The sequence below is a fragment of the Lithobates pipiens genome, unplaced genomic scaffold (assembly GCF_037356315.1).
Source record: "Lithobates pipiens isolate NorthernLeopardFrog02 unplaced genomic scaffold, aLitPip1_a1.2 Scaffold_8, whole genome shotgun sequence".
Lineage (NCBI taxonomy): Eukaryota > Metazoa > Chordata > Amphibia > Anura > Ranidae > Lithobates > Lithobates pipiens.
This window is the reverse complement of record NW_027507903.1, coordinates 38,779,197-38,803,054: the sequence shown is the minus strand read 5'-3', so window position 1 is coordinate 38,803,054 and position 23,858 is coordinate 38,779,197. Positions and strand designations below refer to the sequence as shown.

At 34.9% G+C, this 23,858-nt stretch overlaps 1 long non-coding RNA gene across 1 annotated transcript in view; it reads right to left on the bottom strand.

Moving 5' to 3' along the window:
• Positions 1 to 23,858, bottom strand: part of LOC143960288 (uncharacterized) — a 160,651-nt gene that overhangs the window by 134,845 nt on the left and 1,948 nt on the right. The window contains exon 2 of the long non-coding RNA XR_013270292.1: positions 18,938 to 19,056. This is a non-coding gene — a long non-coding RNA (uncharacterized LOC143960288). The remainder of the gene's footprint in view (positions 1 to 18,937; positions 19,057 to 23,858) is intronic.

Sequence of the window (23,858 nt, the reverse complement as noted above, 5' to 3'; positions counted from 1 at the left end):
ATACGCCACGGTCGTTAGAGCGAGAGCAATAATTCTAGCACTAGACCTCCTCTGTAACTCTAAACATCTAACCTGTAAAAAAATGTAAAGCATCGCTTAGTACACAACAAAAAATCGTGCTAACTTTAGTGTTTTTTTTATGAATGAAACCGTTTCTTTCCAAAAAAAAAAGTTTGAAAAATTGCTGCGCAAATATCGTGTAACATAAAAAGTTGCAAAGACCACCATTTTATTCCATAGGGTGTCTGCTAAAACAAGTAATAAGTAATATACAAATAATTATTATAAGCTCTGTGAGTTCATCCTCTCAGTCTGCTGCAGAGTGTTCCAGCTTGTATATATACTGCCGCTCTGTATGTAGCTTCTGACAGGCTGCGCAAGGAGCCCTGTATCTCCGGATCCATAGATGATAGCAGCCCCATATTTTAACCAGTGCTGGAGTGGGTCTTTAGCTACCTACCCCCCAAATGTGGGGTCTCTGTGAGGATAGATCGCCGAGCTACAATCCTCGAAGTTGATCTTTTTTTTTATAAATTTTTTTTTTTTTTTTTTTTGGGCAAATGGGCCTATCTTGAGATAGGGGCCTGGAGCTGCAGCTCCAATAGCCCCTATGTTAATCCGGCCCTGAAAATGATACCTATATGATCTGACAGCAATAGATTTCATTTATAATTTATTATATATTCTGTTCCTTATTGTAATTTAAAGCAACAGAAACATATGAAAAAGAGTAACCATTAATATTTACGATGGTAAATTCAATCCGTAGGCATGCACATGAATGTGACCATGAGAGCTCACAGTCAAGATACTTTGGGGTTTATTTACTAAAGGCAAATAAATTGTGCACTTTGTAAAGTGCAGTTGCTCCAGAGCTTAGTAAATAAGGGAAAGCTCTGCTGACTTCCATCATCCAATTATGTGCAAGCTGTGTTTTTTTTTTTTTTTGCATGTGATTGGTTATTCCTTGGAAAGTGAAGCTTTACCTCATTTACTAAGCTCTGGAGGAGTTACACTTTGCAAAGTGCACACTCTATTTACTTTTAGTAAATCGACCCAACTAACTTAAAAGAGAAGTATAGGTTTGTTTGTTTTTTCCACATTAATACTAACCAAGGTGGATGTAGCATTGGTCCCATGATGCATCTGTCCCCCACCGGCTCTACACCAAGAACCAAGAGATAAAACACCGCCTTTCACTCAGTTCTGACAGCTCGCTTAGCAGAGAGCTGGTGACTGTCAGTCAAAGCTATCTGCTCTGGAACCCCCCCCCCCCCCCCCACTGTAGCGTGGGACTGTGGAAGGGGCGGCCGGCTCAGTCTTTCAGCAGCTTGCTGAGAGGCTGAGCCAGATGTCGATTCAGGCAGCTGGCAGATCCCGACTTCCATTGTTGAGATGACGTGGAGCCTGGACTGACCTCCGTGACGTCAGCAGAGAGCGGACTTCAGTCTGCTCTGCTAAAAATGGGTCACAGGAGTGCAAAACAGACTGCACTCCCATGATCCATAGGAGAAGTACAACCAAATGAGCTTTGGCTGTACTTCTCCTTTTAAAATGAAAATGTGCATGTGCATTGAGCTCTGATATGTAATATGTTCAAATGCACACAAGTGTTCATTAGACTTGGTCACTAGCCCCTATTAACAAACTGTTTTTATTAATTATGTGTCATGTATAGGTTATGGGGAGAAAAAGTTTGACAAGTTTCCCTCTACTAAAACAAACAGGCGATATTTAATATAATTACATTAACCAAAAATAAAGATATTTAATTATTTCCAAGGGTGCAACTTCTTAGAGTTGTTTCATTTAATTATTATTAAAGTAAAATTGTTAAAAATATTAATAAAAAGTATAATTATTATAAAGTAAAACTGTAAATTAAAAATTAATCTGTTGTATTTTTTAATGATGATTTTTTAATGATTTTTAATGATGCTATATAAAAAATGTTGGCATGTTGGTTAATGACTTTTTTATTTAATTTCATAACCTAAATCTGTAAGTGTCTTTGTTGAGTTCAGTTTTGGTATTCTCAATACAGGATCACTCAGTTAACAGTTAACAGTGTGTAGTGTGCAGTGTCTGTAGAAGCAGTAATTACAAGAATTACAAATCAATTCGAAAAAAAAATCTCTCGATGCAGGAACACTACCTTTTAGTAAACTAGCCCAAATAATTAAATTAAAAAGTATAACAATGGACATAAACTGCATAATTATAATTGTAGGCAATATTATATATATATATATATATATATATATATATATATATATATATATATATATATATATATATATATATATATATATATATATATATATATATATATATACAGGAACAGTGTAAGAACTGTGCAAAAGCTAACGCGTTTCGGCACAAAAGGCCTTGATCACAGCATATATATATATATATATATATATATATATATTTGTTTTTTTTTTGTTTTTGTTTTTTTGCCTCACAGCTATACTTTTTACAATTTGTAAAAAACAAAACAAAAAAAACCCACTAATGTGCAGTGTCTGCGAGAACAGTAATTGCGGGAATTACAAATCCCTATGCAGGAACACTACCGTTTTGTAAACTAGCCCAAGTAGTTAAACTAAAAAGTATAACAATGCAGATTGACTGCATAATTATAATTGTAGTATATATATATATATATATATTTATATATATATATATATATATATATATATATATATATCTATATATATATATATAGATATATATATATATATATATATATATAGGTTTATTTTTTGCTTAGCAGCTCTACTTTTTACAATTTGTAAAAAAAACAAAAAAACTAAATAAAACAGTCCTGTGCAGTGTCTGTGGGAACAGTAATTGCGGGAATTACAAATCACGTTACTCATTTATTAGACTTATGCATGAACAATATCTTTTTTGTTAGCTATCCCAAATAGTTAAATTAAAAAGTATAACAATGCATAATTATAATTGTAGGCATTATTATATTTAATTATTTATTTATTGCTTAGCAGCTCTACTTTTTACAATTTGCAATATATATATATATATATATATATATATATATGTGTGTGTGTGTGTGTATGTATATATATATATGTGTGTATGTATATATATATATATATATTAAAAAGAAGCTTCAAAGTGAAAAAATACCTTCAAAATGAAACCTACTGCAACCATTCATATCTGTGTTTTTTTTTCTTTTTGCATAGCATAAAGCAGTATTTTTGAAAAAGTAAAAAAAATAAATTAATGGTACAGTAAATTAAGCCCTAATAGCATGGTATTGAATATCTCTTGTAAATACTGCACTATTAAAGTGAAAAATAATGGTTTTCTGTTGACTGGATTACACTTTTGCCTGACTTCGGATACTATATGCCGCAGGCATGGGAAATCAGGGCATTTTGTGAAAGGGCGCAAAAAACGTACCCGTTTTCTATCAGTCACTCAATTTTGGCATGAGTTTACACCTTCATCCCCATGTTATTATTTAAATTTAAATGATCTAAAATTGTTTGCAGAAGGCCTTTGTGTTTCTGGCTACTGCTGAGTTCTTTTAGTTTTATGTCTAGTTTAGTAGCAATAGGCATTTTGTTAATATGTAGTTGCCTACTGGTAAACTGCAGGTGCAACATCTGCGCTATAGTAAACAAACTATTCGCTGTACTGTAGAAGTGACAAAAGAAAGAGAATAATATAATACAACTGTGGGTTTTGCTTAACAGGTACACGGAACTGACTCCACATGCGATGCAATCAAGACACAATAACCAAAATGTTGTATCTTTTCAATGGAACACTTCGAAGCATTACACAACAATGCAACATCCGCAAAGTCCCAGAAAAGAACAATGTCACCAAAATGGGTTAAGAACATGCCGTGTTTCCTACTTTCAAATGAAGCATTGCTAGTAGTGTGTATTTACAAATACACGGAATGACTGTATAACACCGAACTATTATTTCCACTGAACTAATGCTCGACAACTATGGCAGAACAAGAAATAGCCTTTTACGGATACAAGCACTATAATTTGTTATCTTGGGAAAAAAAATGCAACGGTAAAACATCGTTGCAACACATAGCTACAGGCCTAAGTAAATGGTCATTAAATACATTTTCAATGTTATTTTAAATGTTATAAATTAAATGTTAATTAAAAATGAATACATCATTTTCAAACATTGTTTTTACAGGTGGTGTAGGGTGCTAGATTCAAATCTAGACAAACCGAACCCACCCCCCCCCCCCCCCCCCCAAAACTAAAAATTGATTTTCAAGGCACCATAAAGGAGAACTTGATCATAAAAAATATAACTTTTACTTTATTTTATTACAAATATATACAATCCATTATGAATATTGATTTGATATATGTGTTTAAATATGTCTAAGTAAATAAAGTAAAGTAAAAGTTATATTTTTTATGATGGAGTTTTCCTTTGTGGTGCCTTAAAAATCCGTTTTTTTTTTGTTTGTTTGGGGTTTTTTTGGGTGGGGGGGGGGCTCATTTTGTCTTAATAGTGCATACAACAAAGGAACTGTACAGGTTTTACAGGAACTGTGTAGGTTTTATCTGTTTTTAAAGAGCTACATTGTATTTGCATTAAGGGTATTCCCATTATGTTAACTGGTTGTATATAAGATTAAATAAATGTAAGTAAAAGTAAATAAAGTAAGGTAAAAGTTATATTTTTTATGAGTGAGTTTTCCTTTCTGGTGCCTTAAAAATCTGTATTTTTTAGTTTTTTTTGGGGGGGGGGGGGGGTCCTTTTGTCTTAATGCATACAACAACTGATATACAAATAGGATGTTTAACTGTAATGTTAGTATAAAAAATAATTTATTATTACAAAAAAAATCCAAATTAATTTCTAACAATGAAAGTAATAAGACATATAAATATTACTATGTATCTATTTACCAGATTTTTATTGATGACACTGTTTATAGGAACTATGTAGGTACATATATGTTATATGTATATATTACAGGCATATACCACTTTAAGTACACAATTGGTTTTATTTCCTAAAGCTGGAAAGTGCAAAATCAGGCTCACTTCTGCATAGAAACCAATCTGCTTCAAGGATTTATTATCAAAGCTTAATTGAACAAGCTGGGGTTTGAAGCTCATTTTTTGTTTGGGGGGGGGGGGGGGGGGGGGTGGTGGGTTCGGTTTGTCTAGATTTGAATCTGGCACCCTACACCACCTGTAAAAACAATGTTTGAAAATGATGTATTCATTTTTAAATAAAATTAAATTTATAACATTTAAAATAACATTGAAAATGTATTTAATGACCATTTACTTAGGCCTATGCAGAAGTGAGCCTGATTTTGCACTTTCCAGCTTTAGTAAATAAACGCCATTGTGTACTTAAAAATGGGGTATGCCTGTATATGTTTTTGAACAGTTATGTTGTGTTTACATTAAGTGATTTTTTATAGGACAAAACAGTTTTTGCATTTATTTTAGTTTTTCTTTAAATATCCAACTTTTGAATATTCTTGATATAGTATGCTTATTGAAGTTTTTTTAGTGAGATTTTTTTTTAAATATATATTTTATTTGAAATACAGAAAACATGAAGACATTTTAGAAATGTAAAAGTAACCATAAATAATAACACAATTTTTTCTGTCTGCTTTTTTTTTTGCATTTTATGCTTGAATATATTATGCAGTGAGTAAATAGTAAAGAAAGAAGTGTGGTAATTTATGATAATTTACTAAAGGGTGACATGAGGTGAAATGAAAAGAAATAATGTGAAATGGATCTTACTTCAAACATTTATCCATGAGCTAGGAATGCAATTAAAAAAAAAATTCAATTTTCCTGCACATGCCTGGATGTTTGACATGAACGCAACTTTGCATCTCCTCATTGCATGCACATAGTAGTAAATCACCCTCCTGACTTCTGCAGATTGGCACAATATAATGTAGTTGCACATATATTAACTTTCGTGTGCTTCAAAAAAAAAAAAGGTTTTAATTGAATAAACTTTCTCAATCCAATGCCAACAATTTTAAGTGGTCCGAAAAGGCTCAACACTTTTTATCCTAATGCATTCCCTTCATTAAAAGATACATTTTAAAAAGAAAAATTTGCAGAATCATACTTACCTAGGTGGATGCAGCATCAGTCCCCAAAAAATAGTCTAAAAAAATCTAAAAAGTCTAAAAAAATTGTTTACAAATGCTGTAAGAAGTTCACTGAAGACCCAACTCCATTTGAAATGATATTATTTCTAAAAGATTGAGAAGGCTGAGGCTTGCTCTGCATCCTCAGAAAAGTGTTTGCCCCCAGAAGTTTAGGATCTTTTGCTTTGTGCCTCTTCTCTGGAACATGGACAGTTCACAAGACAAGTATGGATTAAAGATAGTGGTGATATCGCCATAGGTCAATGGGGCTATGCTCTCAAGGCAAGCACACTGGTGGCTCTTATAGGAGGACAAAAATAATCATATGTATTTTCTTATGCTGGATATTCTATACACTGGAAGGACCTTTTATCACAAATATAAAATATAAAAATATATTTTGCTACTTGTCCTGAATACAGTTATACTGTAAAATTGTTTTCATTAATGGGATCCCACCACCATGGTTTTTGGCATAGGTTTCAGGCACCAAATATTGTGTTCAGCAATGCCCCTAATCAGAAACTCATCCATAACCCTTTATATGACTCCTCCAATTACCTGTACATGTACATTAACCTCATCAAAATGTCCTCTTAGTTTTCCCCAAAACATTGGTATAAAATCCAAAAACATTTTATCATGTTGCAGCTTACCAGCTCTTAGATGTGGTGGTGGTGTTTTTTTTTTTTTTTCAGGCTTTTTTCTTTTATTTTTAACCTGGTGATTACTGAGATTAAGTCTGTTCTTTTCAACTTCTTCTAACAGCTGTCCAGTAAAGGTGGCAGCTTTTGTTCCTTTCTCTGAAACCTTTATCCCAAAAGGAAAAGATAAAAGCTCTTGCTGTAACTGCTTAAAAAGTGTTAGCTGGAGATCAATTTTACTTTACTAGTCAAGCCCATCTAAATCTTCCAATGCACTAAACACTACCCTCTACCCTTTGTTGCTGTCCAAGGGTGTCTCTGTTGCTCCTTCATCCATAGCGAAGACACCCTAAGACAGGAAGCGAGTTACTGGCCAGATCACCAGGAGAAAACCTTTAGATAACTGTACTGTAAAAAATGTGGTTACCCCCCCCCCCGTCAGCAACTTTACCAACTCTGCCAGTTAAATGTGCAGAATCCACAAAGACCTTCTCTCTAAAGCAGCCTTTCTCAACCTTTTCAACACAGAGAAACCCTTGAAAAAGTTCTCCGGTCTTGGGGAACGCCTGCTAAAAATAATTAGAAGTCTACAACTCATGATACAATAGTGTGATGGTCAGTGGGAAGAATGGTCCTTACACTTGTGGTCATTGGGAAGAATAACCTACTTACAGATAGGTAAAAAGATCAATGGTGTCAGTGGGAACTTATCTGAGAGGTAGAAATTGCCCAATGCTGAAGGAACCCCTAGCAACCTTTGGAGGAACCCTATGGTTCCATGGAACCCTTGTTGAGAATCACTGCTCTAAAGCCAGTGGGAACTTTGGAACATTTTGCCTCTCTGCAGAAAGCACCCTGGCCAAGTGCATATGCAGTCGAGTTCACATCCATTCCTATGGAAAGGCTGTTGAGGACAACAATCATTGGCCTTTCCATAGGAATAACTAATGAATCAATACAGCCTGGATACAATACGTTCTGTGGAGTAGTTCTGAAGTGTCTGATGGCTCTATAGCAAAAATGTCCATGGATCCTAGATAGGTACTCTAAGTGGCAGATTTGGAGAAGTTGTGGAGGATGGGGGACAAAGTAATCAAGGATGGAGCCTGTAGAAAAAGGTGTCATCACTCAGATGTACCTAGGGATAAATGATTGCTAAATATGGTCTTGCTTACACCTAACCTTTGTACCTAAAGTGTTTGTTACCCCAGCATTTCATATTCCTGATATATGCCCGTTGTACCATGTAAATGTAGGAAGAAGTCTCCTGTTCTCTATGTACTTCTTCCTTTGTGTGAAATCCATGGTGTTCTTTCAGTCCCTCTACTTTCCTATTAAAAACTGACCACACTAAACATGAGAACACAGCATGGTCAGTTCTCTAGCTATGCTGGGAATTCAGCCTGTTGTTCTTCTGTTGAGACTTGTCCTGACACATCTCCTGCACAGCCTTTCACTGGAAAGCTCAGTGTGCTGCTGCTTCTCCTTCCCTCAGTTTTTATGCATCTGAGAACTGAGGGAATGTGGTCACTTATAAAAAAGGGGGAACGAAGTATTTCGAATTTTTTTTTTTTAGATCTATAGTTAAATGTTTTGTCTTTCATTTAAATTTTAAACTGAAGGTTTTTTTTACAAGGTGATAGTTTATGATCACTTTAGCCTAATGCCAAGTTAACTCCTTTGCGCTTTAACCGTAAACCATCAAACATAATCTTGTAAAATTAAAGTCGGGTACACACAATCAAAAAATCGGGCGAACAATCGTCCGATTTTTCTCGATGTTTCACAGCAAATTGGAACCGATGAAAGAAAATTTGTAAGCAAATTCATACGATATTCTCATACGAAAAAGGCTTTTTTTGTTATTTTTTTTCTGATCTGATCATGCGTAGTCTTTCTTTTCTGATTTTTCTAGTATGAAAATTGTACGAAAATGGTACACATTAAACGAAAATCATTTGTTCTATTCCCGTATGAGAAAATGTTTGGAGTTTTCTGTACGAAAATTCGGAATCGGCTGTTGAAAGTTGTGTACACACTATACAAAAATCGTACAAAAATTTTTTGGACAAAAATGTTTGCCCGATTTTCTTATAGTGTGTACAAGCCTTAACCCCCCTGGCGGTGTTCCCGAGTCTGACTCGGGGTGGATTTTTCATACCAAAAGCGGTATCCCCGAGCCAGACTCGGGACTGCATCGCTGGATGCAGGAGGAGGTTTACTTACCTTCTCCCTCGGATCCAGCGTGGTCTCCCCGCTGTACGAGCGAGCCGTGTCTCGCTCGATGCATTACATCGCCGATCTCCGTGCCCTGCGAGCGTTGCGACGCACGGGCACGGAGATCGGCGCCAAATTCAAAAAGTGAAACAAACAGTAAACATACAGTATAATGTAATCTTACAGATTACATTGCTGTATGTAAATATTTCACATCCCCTTTGTCCCTAGTGGTCTGCCCAGTGTCCTGCATGCAGTTTTATATAATAAAAACTGTTCTTTATGCCTGGAAACTGGAGATTGCCCATAGCAACCAAAACTGTCACTGTACATCAAAAATGATTTTAGACCAGCTAGAAAACAGCGATAATAAATTAGAATCACTCGCAGAATTGAGCGATAGCGATTTGTGGGGAGATCCGTCATCAAATACTGAAAAGTAATGACAGTGACAATTCTGCAACTGAGCAAATTTCAGTGTTTTTGATTTGATTACATTATTGAATAATTTTTATTATTGTTATATTATTATTTGGTACAATTATTTATAATTATTTATTATATTATAATTTATGATTTAATTTTTCAAACTTTATCATACCCGGGATGTCTGCTAGACTCTGGTTTGGACAGATTTAAGAGAGTTATTCCTAAGAATTGCAGGACTACAATATAAAACGCCAAATTTTCATGCAAAATAATGGTACCGCTTTTAGCACCTAAAATCCGAAATAATCGTACCGCCAGGGAGGTTAATATAATCTTAACACAATCCTCCTCTAACTTTAGCCACTAATGTATACTTTAATCCTTAGATATAAGAATAACAATATATGCTTTGATTGTTGCCTGTCCATTCTTTTTTCTAGTAAGCGGCTTGCTATGGGGGCACCTGAGAAAGCTCACTCCCAAGCCACTGCTCTCTCTGTCCATTCACACACAGAGCCAGCTCAGCCCCGCCCCTGCCACATCCTCATTGGCTTACTGGCTGTGATTGACAATAGCGGGAGCCAGTGGCTGTCTCATCCAATAAGGAGGGAGATGCCCTGGAGAGCCAAGGCTCTTATGCACATCGCTAGATCGAGATGGGGCTCAGGTAAGTTTTAGGAGGACTGCTGCACACATAAGGTTTTTTACTTTCATACATAGAACCACTTTACAATCACTTTTATACCCCTTTCACACCAAGGGTGTTTTGCAGGCACTATAGCATTAGAAATAGCGCCTGCAATCCACCCTCAAACTGCTGCTCCTTTGTCTCCAGTGTGAAAGCCCCGAGGGCATTCACACCAGAGCGTTGCGCTGGCAGGACGTCAGGAAAAGTCCTGCCAGCAGCTTCTTTGGAGCGGTGAAGAAGCGGTGTGTTTACCGCTCCTACATCGCTGCTCCCCATTGAAATCAATGGGACAGCGCTGTATTACCGCCGGCAAAACACCGCTATTGCGGTGTATTGCGGAGGGGTTTAACCCTTTCTCGGCCGCTAGTGGGGGGTAAAAGTGCCCTGCTAGCGGCCGAAATGCACTGCAAATCCGACGGTAAAATGCCATTAAAAATAGCGGTGTTTTACCACCGCCGCTATAGGCTCGGCGGTGTGAAAGGGGTCTAAGTGTGTAATATGAGCTTTAGCTATGGAACCCAAGCTTGGATTATCAAGGCTGCAATGTCCCTAAAGTGATACAAAAGTCACTTTTTTTGTTTAAAAAATAACAAACATGTTATACCTACCTGCTCTATGCAGTAATTTTGCACAGAGCAGCCAAGATCTGGTGCTCCTGACACTTCCCTCTTGCTGATTTCCCCCACAACAAGCAGCTTGCTATGGGGGGCAACCGAACCAAGCTGCTGCTCTGTGTGTCCATTCAGATAGCGCACCATAGCTCGACCCCACCCAATCTCTCTTTTCATTGGCTCACTGACTTTGATTGACAGCAGCGGGAGAAAATGGTGCCTGGTGCTGTGTCTCAGCCAATCTGGAGGAAGAGTCCCGGACAGAAGAGTCTCTCGTGCAACATCGCTGGATCGAGATGGGCCAGGTAAGTATTAGGGGGCTGCTCCACACAGAAGGTTTTTTTATCGTAATGCATAGACTATATTATGATAAAAACCTTCTGCCTTTAGAACCCCTTTAAGTGCTCAATATTGTTTTAGGAATGCTAAAATGACATACAATAACACTTGCTGTGAGGCCATTTTAGCGTACCTTAGCCTCTTAATGCCAACATGCTGCACATACACGATCGAGGTCTCAGTGATGTCAGCAAGCTCACTGGCTACACCCAGTACAGTGACCAAACTGTCATAGACAGCTCTTAGTCTCTAAGCATGATTGGGACAGTTGGCGGGACGGCTCCCAGTCCTGTGGCCACATTAACAGCCAATCACTATTTAACCCTTCCCAGGTGATATTGTAGCTAGATAAAGCAAGGCTGTTTAGATTAGCATGGAAAACATGTGAGAAGGATAGCAGAGCTCCATCTGCTGGCTGGAATTCATAATTTACTCTTAACCAATGTTTTTTTTTTTTTTTTACATTTTATTAGTCCCAGGCATGAATAAATAACTGTAGGCAAAAACAATGTGCATTTATTTTCACTTGTTTTACAAAACCTAAAGGTGCATTTTGCTTGCATTACGTACTGTAAATTGATCTGCTCTCATGTTCACAATAAAGAGTAAAGGACAAGTGCGTCATGATACAAATGCACAGGGTAATAGTTCAAGTGTGTGCAGTAATAAGCAAGTAACCCAGTAAATGTCATTAGAAATCCTTATTAATCCTGCCAGGTCTGTACAGGGCTGGTCTGATTTGTACACTATTACCGGCTCCCGGACCGCTCAGGTGGGGACGATGTCTGTGCAGGGCCAAATGCAATGTTGGCATTTGTCCCAGGAGGGTATAATAGCTACCCTCCATCTTTGTCTCTGCAGGGAAGCCCAAACCTCCTAAAGTAAATAGGAAATTGAGCTGGTGCAAACGATGAACTAGCTTTGATCAGGCTATTTGTGGATTCTCTACTGATGAAAGACAATGGGTTACTATTGCAGTGTAGATTTGATTTACAGCTTCTGATATGAAGGTTATGCTGTCTTCATACACATAAAGGTTTCTCCAGATGACAGGTACTGGGCTATGTTTACTTATGCAGCATACACTTGAATGCTGGGCTACGTTTTTGTGTGAAAGTCCATATCCTTAAAGTGGTATTAAACACAAAAATGTTTTACATGGAAACGTACCAATTCTTAGATGTGGTGGTTGCATTTGTTTTTTACTGAATTTTTCCTTTATCTTTACCTAGTGATCTGGCCTGTAAGTCTGTTATTTTTCTGTAATAATGTTTCTTTTTTTTACAGAGTTTTAAATAATATAACACATAGAATTCTCACACAGAGGCCGAGGCATGGACAGTGAAATATGCGCACCACAGTTTGTGTTAAGTAAGGCCTATTGTACATGTCTCAGAACAGGAAAATATACGACTGTTCAGTTATCTATACACTGGCATCCACCCTAGAGGTTGGAAAAATAAAATTGGGGTGGACCAATTTGGGGTGAGCTGCCCTGTGTATCTATATAACCAGAACAGTGTAACTAAGATCAGTTTAGAGAGAGGAGAAAGAGAGAAGAAAGAGAGAGGGAGGAAGTAGGGGAAAGGAAGGAGGGGAGTGCCGGTGCCTCCCCCACAGACTCGGTTCAGGAGAGCCAAAAATAAAAGAAAATCATAAGGCTCCCAAAGAGGGGCACAGTGCATAACTAATTCATGGTTCCCAAATTTTACAAAATTTAGAATGCATGTCATTGAGGACACTGGTCTATTTCTTGTTGGACAACATCACATTCATGTGGTACCTGCCTGGAAGGAAAAGCAAAGCACAAAGACAGCGCTCACAACAGGGAACACACCTCATGGATCAAGAGTGGAGTCCTTCACTGGGTGCTCTGGTTGAAATGACCCTCAGCCATTGAAAACGCAGCTCCAAGAAAACATGTAGCCGGCAGCTACAGAATTCTATGAAAATCTTTATTTGCTACATAAAGGTCAAGATTAAAAACAGCTGACGTGTTTTGGCATACAGCCTTGTTCACAGTAAGGGAACCATGGGTTTTTTCCAGGTTTTGGCTTTTGATTGTTTAGCTGCCAGAATCAAGTACATGATCAGTTTCTGTTAAGAGGTATGAAAGCCAGGGATCAGTTGATGGAGAAGAGCTATTCGGGCAATGGTATGAATTACAAGATGGAAGAAGATTTTAAGAAGATATTCTAGACCAAAGCCCGACTAACTACAGGAAGGACCTCCAAACATGAACCATGTCCCCACATTGACTACAGCCTCTGAAACACCTATCACTATAATTGGGATTGCTCGGGCAATTTGAGCAGGGACCCATTACCACCTTAAAGATTGGAGATTACATTGGCCACAAACAACATGTTTTTTTCCATATTTGGGTTAAGATACACATTCATTTTTGTCATTTCCACTGGTGGGACAGTTACAACAAAGACTTATCAAACCCAATACTCACCTTTAGGAAGATGTGTTAAATATTTAAATCAAGTTCCTCTCAGTCACCAATCTGTACCCTACAAAAACCGTGCATGCATATTATTCCATTTAACATCAAATTTACAAACAGTGTTGGTAATGAAGATAAAAAAAAAGGATTTTCAGATGTTACCAAACTCATAATTGACAGATATCCCTTATATGCCCAAATATCCTTAACACTTCACAGATTTACTACAGTTACAAATTGCCACTAGAATTGCCTTATTTTTAGCTAAATTTTCCTAGAGTCTTACTAAAAAAAGAAAGCGGGCCTCTTTTTTAACAAAATTATTGGCATAAAATACACTAATGACCATTCATCCTTTCCCTTGATTGCCTTCATTGCGGCATTACTGGAAAGAAGAATAATCTGGTTATTATGAATAGTAGAAGTATATGTATTTTTAATGGATTCTGATTATCTATACAACGCCTATAATGAAGTCCATGTAAAACTACAGCAAATGGAACAGGAGTAGCAGGAAGTTAGATAAATACTAATGGGAGAAAATTAGCAATCACCTTCATTCTTTGATCCTACACCAGAAAGATGGAACATTTAATCTTATTAACTGCTAGTGTGAACCCCTCCAGTCATCATAAACCAGTCTCAGTAGGGTTGATTGACTATGAAAATGTATGGACAAGTAAAAAGAGCAATACTCTAGTACCTCAGTATGACTATATAAAATCCATAATAGTCCAAAAGCACATATCAGGAGGTGTAGATGAGTATGTCAAGGCTTTTCTCCTCACTATGAAAATGTAGGTAATTCTCTGAGCAAATAAAATTTTCACTTTGTAAAGTCTATGTTCTCTTTCCAAAGTGAATGTTAGTAAATAAGGTTTTCACTTTAGGTCCCCAATCATATGTGACAAACATAAAAAAAAAAAAAAACATTCACTTTGATAGGTAAATCTCAATGTATTGGCCCTATCTAAACCCAAAAAAGTAAACCAAATATGTTGTTACACATATATTGTTTTTTCTTCAGATTGGTACATAGACTTTCTCGCATTGTATAAGTGTACAGGCTGGTGTGCTCAGAAGCCACTTTCACCTACTTCATTTTGCGGGAATAATAGCCCATCCAACCTGGTCAACCTGGTCAACAGACCTTTCCACCAAACCAGTCAGCCAGCAGTATGTTCTGAGGTTTAAGGTTCTCAACAGCCATCTGAGTAGAGTTGTTAAATAGTTCTGTCACCATAAACATAACTGAGCTATATAATCATGTGGGTACCTTGAAATCTTTAATATATTGTCCATACCATGTCAGAATCAAGTTGGTACCCACTGGCATAATCCTTAAGTTATAACATAATGCCAATCAAGATTTTTTATTATTTACAGACTAATAATTATGATTAACCTTTCAGGTAAGTAGAGCTACTTTTTAATATAAGTAAAGTTATGAATGAATGATTTTGTGGTCCCTCTAAGACAGCCTTTCTCAACCAGGGTACCATGAAACCCATGGTTTCCTCTAGAGGTTGCTAGGGGTTCCTTGAGCAATTCCTGCCTTTGAGATAAATGACCACTGTCTCCAATGATCTTTTTAGCCATTTGTAAGGGAAATTCTTCCCTCCAACCAAGACAAAGTGACCTTCCCTAATGACCACTAATGAAAGGGGGTACTTCACTGGCCACTAACATGAGGGAGCACTACAGTTTGCATTGTCTGCATTTCTTTCCTGTCCATTAGTATTATCATCATTATTTTCTCTAATATGGCATTCATAAGTGTATTATTATTACTAAAAATATCTTATAAGCAAGGGTTCCTTGAGGCCTGAACATTATTTTAAGGGTTCCTTCTTTTTAAAAAGTTTGAGAAAGGATGTTCTAAGATGTGCAAGCCAAAAGCGTGAAGCCTTAAATCTTGTAGCAGCCCTTGGCCTGTTTGTAGCATTTTTTATTCTCACCAGGACGCTTGATCATGGAGCCAAGGTATGCTTGAACTAACAAACATATTTCTGTTTCTTGGAAAAGTATCTCATGCCCCAGTGTGCCCAACAGGAAAATATGACCTAATATAACTTTTGGGAAAAAATAGTAGGTGTGGAGAATCAAATGTCATGTCAATTTCTTTTTTACACAGTTTTCATTTCATAGGGTTTAGACTAACATCCAAATTATTTCAAATTAAAGATAGACTATAGTGACACTGTAGATTTAAAATAGTAATATAACTCATACTAATTAAAAAAAAAAAAAACAGATGCACATAAAGCCAACTCAGTGCAAAGGAGTCAGAACAAACGTTGCATAATAAATTTGTTTTACTGTCATTTAACAGAAATAAAATAAATTAGCATTCTGACAAAAATTACCTATTCACCGAAGAAGGTCCTTTCAAAAAAATGTATAAATTTACATTACAATGCTTATACCAATAAGGATATTTGCAGATGGTGTAAAAGGAAACAGACAGGCAACTATTGTATGCCTTTAATTTATTATTAAGAATGGCTGTTTTTAATGGCGCTACAAACAGATAAGAGTTGCTATTACTTTGGCATTGTAATTCAGCTCTTCAGTATTCTAGATGTCCTTGGCATTTCTTGCCTTAGTTCTGAGAAAATGGAGATGGTAAACACAACTTTCAGTAATTGTTTAGCAATGCCTGCCTGTGCCATGCAATTCTCAACCCAATAATCAAGACATTTCAAGGGGAGTTATCACTTTATTACAATGTTATGTTAATTAAATGCAGAAGCGTCATTTTACCTTGACATTTTCCGGGGATTAAAATAAAAGCTGCACTGAGTGCCGTGTGCAGTATTAGCATGTATATTCCAACTACTTGCATCCATATCTTTTGCTCTAACCTTTCCAACAAAGATTTACTTGTTACTGAGAAACAGGTATTTATGTATAGGATGTTATACATTACCCGGAGCTATCAGCTTTACACAGTAATGTCATAAAGTAAAAGGTGACGGTTAGGTTAAAGCAGATTAAAAACAAATATGATTGATGTAAAGATGCTTTTCACTGTTCTAGTAATTTTTTTAATTTTCTTAAGGCGGTGGTGTTTATTTAGCCGCACGGTTTGATTTTTCCTATAAGTTTATGTTATTATTTTTAAAAGTAGAGCCACATGCAAAAGTTGTTAATTTGATATCTTCTGTTGAAGTATATTAAAAAAGCATTTATTCCCCTGTTGTTTGTACTATAGAAATAAATATTAAAAAAAAATAAAAAATTTATTGTATTATATGAATTTAGACCAACTTGGTCTATCCATTTTTGCCTTTAGACTGAAAAATCTGTAAAGTTGACACAAGATAATTTGTCTAGTTATAAACGTCCTGTCTTTATTGTATTACCCAAAGTCTTTAGAAGGGTCATTACTTAAGGAAGTAAAATATACATTGGCCTATTAAATATCTCTCTGTCATAGACAGCCAAATATTATCCTCTAGACCTCACTAAAAATCTGTAAAATTAAAAATGACATTAAATTACATTTATAAAGTAGGCACACCATAACTTGTTTAGTGGAAAACTTCCAGAATGTATTATGATCATCTCATCAAGGAAGTAAAATCTACATTGGCCTAGGAAATCTCTCTTTGTCATGGACAATCAACCAAACCTGGCTGGTTAGTGAGAGGCAAACACAGGGTAAGATCATTCCTTAAAAAAAAAAAAAATCAATGATAAAAGCAAGCATTTTAAAATAAACCGCAGGATTGTAAAAGCAAATTCTAGTAACAATTGACCTGAGCTGTTCATTTCTCATTTTATTTGTCACCAGCTGTTTGTAATGAATGTAGAATAGGAGGTTTTTAAAATAGAAAAAAAAATGTAAAAAAAATAAAATAATAACATGCATTTCCCTCTGTGTTCAGAATCAGCTGATGGATTGTATTGTATAGGTTGTAGTAGGTCTTTATTTTTTATTTTCCTTAATTCTACTTTTTTTCTTTATTCCATTTGTATAGTGACTTTAATACCACAGTTTATTGATTCCAACTTCCACTTCATCATTATTTTAAGGAAACTATAGATCAAGAATGGACGTTTTCATTGTTATAGCCAATGAGACCTTCTACGTGAAGTCAAATTTGAGTGAGGTCTCAAAGTGAGGCTTCAGATACGAGTATGTGTTTTTAATTTTCCTTTTCCTTTCTTCCTTTTTTTTCCTTTGTTTCATTTGTATAGCGACTTTAATATTGAAGTTTATTGCTTCCAACTTCCACCTTATCGTTATTTAAAGAAAACTACACCAAGACTGAACATTTTTATTGCCATAGCCAATGAGACCTGCCAAGTGAGGTCTTATAAATATGAGTGAGTTCTCAAAGTGAGGTCTTAAATATGGGTATGAGTCTTTAATTCTCCTTTCTCTTCCTTTAATTTTTTTCTCTTGTTTCATTTATATAGTGGCTTTAATACCAGAGTTTAGTAATTCCAATTTCCTCATTATCTTTACCTAATGGTAACTACATCAAGAATGAACATTTTCATTGTCACAGCCAATGAGACCTTCCAAGTGAAGTCTCAAATATGAGTGAGGTCTAGAATAAGAGTTTTTTTCTTTTTTTTGCTTTGTTTGTATAGTGACTTCAAAGGAACCCGGATCTACAGAATTATTTTTTTTTTTGGCATAGCCAATGAGACCTTCCAAGTGAGGTCTTAAATATGAGTGAGGTCTTGAAGGGAGATCTTAAATATGAGTATGAGTCTTTAATTCTCCTTTTTCCTTCCTTTCATTTTTCTCTATTGTTTCATTTGTATAGTGACTTGAATACCACTGTTTTTTATTCCAATTTCCACATTAACTTTACCAAAAGAAAACTACATCAAGAATGAACATTTTCATTGTCACAGACAAGTGAGGTCTCAAATACGAGTGGGGTCTTGAATAAAAGTATGAATCTTTAAATCTCCTTTACCTTTCTTTCATTTTTTTCTTTTGCTTAATTTGTATAGTGACTTCAAAGAAAACTAGATCAAGAATGAACATTTTTCTTGGCATAGTCAATGAGACCTTACAAGTGAGGTCTCAAAGTGAGGTCTCAAATACAAGTGAGGTCTCAAATACAAGTATCAGTCTTTAATTTTCCCTTTCCATTCTTTTTTTTCCTTATTCCATTTGTATAGTGCCTATAATACCACATTTTATTAATTCCAACTTCCACTTTCTCTTTATTTAAAGGAAACAAAATCAAGAATGACTATGTTCATTGTCATAGCCAATGAGACCTTCCAAATAAGCTGTGTGTATGTGTTTGAAATGATACTTATCTGTGTATGAGTGTGTATAATAGATATTTTTTTCACATGTACAAACATATTGCAGAGTTTGTATTTTTTTACTTTTTTAGTTAAACTTTCATAAGTAGCTGTTAAAAGAGCACAGACCTTAGAAGTGTTTTCTCCAAAGAAAACAGGTTGTCATTTCTTCTCTTGACAGTCTCTCATCTTATTCTTGCTAGATGTTTTTCTCTTGGGCAGTGTCTTTGCGCTCAGCCTAGAAAAATCTGTAAAGGTAGAATGAATACACTGGTATGTTGAGTCACGTTGTGGCGTTCTGGGAATTTTAATAAATGTTTTGATAATACAGACGTTGTAAAAGAAGAAATATCTCTAAGGATGGACAATTCTTGCCTGCTATATTGTTACCATCATCTAATGAAATTATTTTGATAAAAATTAACAGAAGATAATTATTAATCTTTTTGTCCATATGAATTAGTTAAGAAAAAAATGAAAGCTGTCAGATTAAATTGTGTCAAAAGTTTCATTAAAGTTTTATGCATAAAAAAATGTGTTACATGCAGTCTCTCTTGCCTGTCCTTCTCCTGAGATTATGTATTCATGCTAATTGTATTAGTATTGTGCATATTAGGTTATGATCCAGCACATCACATTATTATTAGCAGGTGATATTGACGTCAGTGGCATCTCAGCATGATCACAAACTACTACAACCCTGCACATGTCTGCCAATATACACAATCTTGGGTACACAACTCTAATGGTGGTATGTTTTTTTTTTTTAACATGATGGTGGAGGTAGCTAAGTAGCTCAGTGGGGATCAAAGGAAATTCAATTGACAAATTTTACATTAACTTAAATATCTTTTTGTAATTTTAGCTTACTGGATACAAGGATAATATTTATTCTTATAAGGATGTGTCTCGTTAGACAGCAAAAAAAGGCATGTTGAACTTTAGGTGTTTTTTTTTTGTATTATTATGCAAGTCTGAGGTTAAACTTCCCCCATAAAAGAATAAAAAAAAACAACATACATCCAGCATTCTTTAAAATAAACCTTCACTCTTAGGGAATAACCGATTAAGTTTTCACCAGCAAAAATAAATATATCAGAGAATGATCACCATCATAGCTTTCACATGCATCAAAGCAACAATGTTTAAATAACGTGTAATAATAATAATAATAATAATATGTTTTAACCTGGCTTTCTGCACTGAATTTACATTGCATTCTGCCTTTTGAAAGAAAAGGGGAGAAAAGTTGCATATTATTCAGCTGTAAGAAACTGTATGCGAAACTAGCTTGATCAATGGAAAGGGGGGCTTAAATGAAAATATTTACATCCTGCAAATAAAATAAATCGGGAAATTAAAAACAAGCAAAATTATGAACATAAGCTAGCATTTTCACTAACTTTATGTTTGTTTTGTCAGAATTATTACAATTCTAGAACAATGGATGTTGATTGGCTTCAGACTCCATTGAATCACTCCAATGAATCAGCATAATGAGATGTACAATGTAGTTGCACTGCACATGTAGTTAAAAAATTTTTTTCAATTTCCAGCGTGCTCCCTATGGTATACTATAATATATAATGGTGAGATCAGCATGCATGTACTACATTACGGTTCATGATATGAAAAGTCAGGTGTTACTATTCAAAACAGGTAAAACTAAACTATACATTTTAAAGGAAATGAAAAACTACTGTTCTTTTTTTTTCTTTTTTACAATATCTGATATTATTTTTATATACAGTATAATATATAGAGATATAAGATATCGCTAAGTATACAAAATACTTTTGGATTTACCTAAAACATTAGAAAGTTAATTTTAAGAAATACTATATAGTTTCTCAGTCTATATCATTGTTGGAGGAGGGTTCCATCACTATTCATTTATGAATAGGGTATATTTTTTTGTATGATAGTAGTGTATTGCTGATAGGCAAACCATAGCTCTCAGACTTCTGTTGAACTACAAGTCACATCATGCCCTCCCAGCTCTCTGGCAGACATTATAAAGTTTTTGGCTTATGAAGCATGTTGGGAGTTTTAGTACCAGAACACATAGAGCGATACCGGTTGGCATAATTTCACTATAGAGTGTTTTGTGTAACCCAAGGAGCATTTACTTGTGAGCGCTGTCCAGAGATGTGGTGCTGAATTTAGATGTTTTATGATTGACACTTGTGTAGAACTAAAAAGAACCACGTGCACTGTTTTTAAAGAAATATGACAAAGAAAACAAATATTATATACAGACATAAGTGTAGTGTTATATGTTATATGTTATGGGGTATAATTGGGTACTATTAAGTACTTCCTAAATAGAGATTTGCTAACCCACTTCCAATTACAACAATATCCTATAATACCCTTATACATATTATTGGTCACAACAATAAGCTCACTATATGTTAACTTTTCATCTTTAACAAAGAGTAATACATTATGTTGATATAATGATGTAAAATTAAGTGATACAATGAAAAAAAGCAATGAAAACTGTTAGTAAATGAGTTAGCATAAGTAGATGCTCTAGATGCAAGTGGGGGTAACTGTTCACTGATTAGTTTGTTTGAATTGAAGCGAGTATCTATTCAATAGGGTGGTGCTGAAAATACCTTAATGAAAATCTCTGGTTACCATTCAAACCAGCAGCACAAAGCCAAACCAATCTACCTGTTCAATTATTAACCACAATACATTACTGGAGAGATGGCTGGAAGATGAAAAGTTCACCGATTGTCTACACAATGCCTTATCTTTTTGAAAGGATAAAAAAAAAGACATACACTTCAGGTATATATTATATATATATATATATATATATATATATATATATATATATATATATATATATATATATATATATATATATATATATATATATATATATATATATATATATAATTGATATAATATATAATTGATATATAGTGTTTGCTAAATATGTATATATTTACTGACTTCAGGCTGTTTTGTTCTATTTTTTTTGTAAAACCCAGTACAATTCTTGGAAACGGAAAGATAAATAGTGTATGTGTATGTGTGTGTATATATATATATATATTTTTTTTTTTTCCCCTTTCTTTATTTTTCTTTTTGCCCCCACCTGTTGAATGTGTGATGATCACATGCACCAGCCTTTGTGTAAGCAGTGGGTATGCAGCATGTGCATGCTTACTATACATTGTGCATATATAGAATTCATTTTTAAAGCTGTTTGGCATCTACATTATTGTTTATGTTATTCTCTTTTTTACAAAATATTTGTAGCGTTATGTACTTTGTAAATTTATGTGCATCTGGTTGTGCTTGCTAACATTAATACTTGAGTTTAACAAACAAGGGGATACTTTTGTACTATTTTGCATTTATTTTCTCTGCGATATCAATGAGCTGCAAGTGTAAGACATTAAACACACATTACTATTTAAAGGTAGCCAGCTGTATGTTGTATACTGACATATGTTTGTCCCAAGGTCTGGGAATAAAGCATAAGAGCAAAGCCTATACTTTGTTAAGTAAATGTAATATCTATCTATCTATCTATCTATCTATCTATCTATCTATCTATCTATCTATCTATCTATCTATCTATCTATCTATATATATATATATATATTTCTACTTCTTTTTTTCCCCCCACTTGTTGAATGTGTGATGATCACATGCACCAGCCTTTGTGTGAGCAGTGGGTAAGCAGCATGTGCATGCTTACTATACATTGTGCACGTATGGAAATCATTTTTAAAGCTGTTTGGCATCTACATTATAGCTTATGTTATTTTTTATTTATTTTTTACTAAATATTTATAATGTTATATACTTTGTTAATGTATATGGATATAGTTTTGCTTGCTTACATTAATGCTTGAGTTTAAAAATCAAAGAAGGGATTCTTTTTGTACAATTTTGCATTTATTTTCTCTGCAATATCAATGTAGTGCAAGTGTAAGACATTAAACACACATTACTATTTACAGGTAGCCAGCTGAATGTTGTACACTGACATATGTTTGCCCCCATCTCTGGGAATACAGCATAAGACCAAACCCTATACTTTGTTAGAAGTAAATGTAATATATATATATATATATATATATATATATATATATATATATTTTTTTTTTTTTTTTTTTTTTTTTTCCCACCTGTTGAATGTGTACTGATCACATGCACCAGCCTTTGTGTGCAGGATGTGCATGCTTACTATACATTGTGCATTTATGGAATTCATTTTTAAAGCTGTTTGACATCTACATTATTGCTTAGGTTATTTTTTTTTTAACTAAACATTTATAATGTTATGTATTTTGTAATGTATGTGTATCTAGTATTGCTTGCTAACAATTATGCTTGAGTTTAACAATCAAACAAGGGAATACTTTTGTATTTTGTACCATTGCATTTATATTGCATTTATATACTATTTTGCATTTATTTTCTCTGCAATGTACTGTAAGTGCCAGACACTAAACACACATTACTATATGACTATATGACATATGTTTGCCCCCCAGGTCTGGGAATACAGCATAAGACCAAAGCCTATACTTTGTTAGAAGTAAATGTAATTAATATATAATGCAATTTAGAGCCAGGAATTTCTTCCCCTTTTGAGTTGGAGTATAGCCAGAAATCCACACAGTCTGCTTATATTACATTACAACGCAATAATGAAATAAGGATTTCTTTTTTTTTTTAATTGTATTATCAGCCAAGCATTCTGACCCGTTTATTTTCTATTAATATACAGTTCTTGAAATGTATAGCTGAAACAGGAAACGCAACTGCTGCTGGGAGCCCTGTGCACTTTCACCTGGTCTCATTAAGAGTTAAGACACAAACCGTTCCTTGATCTTTGCAGCCCATGAGCCAACGCTTCATTCCTGAAAGTAACAAACTGCCAGAAATCAGCAGCTCACTGAATACACAAGTGCCAGTCTATCATCAGTCACAGGGAATTAGCATGGATACAAGCAAGTGTCATAGTACACAGCAATACCCAGACAATACATCTGTCCACAGCACAACTCTGCTCCATATC